The following is a 2,348-nucleotide window of genomic DNA, read 5'->3' on the forward strand; positions in this document are numbered from 1 at the left end:
ATTAGCTACTCGTTTACATTATTAAAGGTTAGTTAGAATAAATGTTCTTTTTCACTCATTCTGAGTGTTTTAATTGTTGCAGCTTATACTTCTTCTCGACTTTCTCTATATTCTGCCGGAATGTAGAACGTTTGGACCATTGGCCATGACCCCCGGATGTTTGGGTCATGGGCCACGATCCCAGGGTGTTTGGGCCATGGACCAAGACCCCCGAACATTTGAGGTCAAGATTCAAAACAGCAATATAATAATGTAACGCAACGTAACGCAACCTAAAATAACCTGAAGCCTTCTGACTGGACGATTCTCGGGCTTATTAAGGGGATTATAATTAGTTAGGAAAACTTTGGTCCATGGCCCAAACTTCCACCCTACATACAGCTCATGAAGTGATAGCACCCTCAGTGTCAAGACCTGACTTAATTACTCAGAATAGGCAAACTGTACTCCACGCTTTGTCAATAAATTTGTTAACCTGGAGAGGGGAGTGGGGAGTTTTTAGTTTAACAAATTTATTGGCAGAGCTTTTAGTACAGTTTGCCTATTCTGATTAATTCAGTCAGGTCTTGACACTGAGGGTGGTATCACTTCTCACTGCCACGCAGGCAAGAGGTTCATACACAAAGAAATACATCATATTCATTAACAGCTATAAATGTATAGAGGTCAGATTCATATGGGTAATGTCACTGTTCACTGCCATGCAGGACAGAGGTTCGTACACAAAGAGATGCATCATATTCATTGACAGTACATATACATATATGTACACACACACATACACATATACATACATATACACATATACATACACATATACATGTACATATCTATACACATATGCACACATACACACATACATACACATATACACACATACATACATATACGTCGGTCAGATTCATGTGGGTAATGTCACTCTTCACTGCCATACAGGACAGAGGTTCGTACACAAAGAATGCATCATATTCATTGACACTATATATAGGTCATATTCATGTGGGTAATGTCACTCTTCACTGCCATACAGGACAGAGGTTCGTACACAAAGAATGCATCATATTCATTGACACTATATATAGGTCATATTCATGTGGGTAATGCCACTGTTCACTGCCATACAGGACAGAGGTTCGTACACAAAGAATGCATCATATTCATTGACACTATATATAGGTCATATTCATGTGGGTAATGCCACTGCTCACTGCCACGCAGGACAGAGGTTCGTACACAAAGAAAGAAATACATCACATTCACCAGCAGCATATATAGGTCAGTGGATCACATACATTGGAGTCATATTCTAATTGAAGACTTATCAGTGTGGGCTAGCAAATTTGGGATAAACAGCAAGAATGTCCTCAAGCACACCTGATTCAGTGAAGTAATTACATAGTTCAAGATACAAAAAGTCAGGTGGCCTGAAGTCTTTGACAGTGTCACATTCAATAATATAGTGTTCAAGTGAATGCTTTAAAGGTTTATCACAAAGTTTACATGCTGAGTGTTCCGGTATGGGTACAGCGTTACTAACTTGCCAGATGTGTCTGTATCCTAGCCTAATTCTGGCCACGAGTACATCACATTGTCTGGTTCTGTCCTTATGCTGGCCATACCGGTACCTCTTGTCACAAAATTTGTCATATTTACTAATGCTACAACTCAGATAGGGAGGGCAGTCCGAGCTCTTTCCTCATGTTTACAATTCTGGTTGATTTTGGGCAACCTAGAATGATGCGCATGGCTTCATTTTGCACTACCTCAAGGCTGTTGAGTTGTTTAGGCGGAATAGTCACATGATGGAGAGCATGATAGTCAACTACAGAACGAATGAAGTGAAGATAGAAAGTACGAGAATAGGTGATGTAAATTCCATAGCCCTTGCCAACAAGGGTTTTGAGGGGTTTAATGCGCTGCATGAGTTTGTCACGAAGGTTGCTGACAAAGTTTCCATCGTTCACACAAATTCCAAGATATTTATAGGAGCTCTACTAGTACCCGGTCTCCTCCCCACAAAACGACAACTACCGCAACCTTCTCCCGAAAACACTTCTAAGTTGGGGGTTCAGACCTCAGGGAGAGGCGATTGGCAACACTAAGTGGTACAAGTGCGTTGTTTCCTAAAATAATTAAGAAAATAATGAAACACGTGAAAAAAAGGATATTTAAGCAGCATTATTTTTCCTCTCAATTTTCAGCTTCCGAGAATTACTCTTACGTTTTTTCTAATATAATTTATCTTACAAATTCAGGGGTGACTATTCCTTACAAATGAAGAAAAACACTAAAAAATTTTGTTCGTCAGTCAACTTGTAGAGATTATTGTGCAGTATTTGGGCATCATG

This window comes from Homarus americanus, unplaced genomic scaffold, assembly GCF_018991925.1.
Source record: "Homarus americanus isolate GMGI-L3 unplaced genomic scaffold, GMGI_Hamer_2.0 scaffold56009, whole genome shotgun sequence".
Lineage (NCBI taxonomy): Eukaryota > Metazoa > Arthropoda > Malacostraca > Decapoda > Nephropidae > Homarus > Homarus americanus.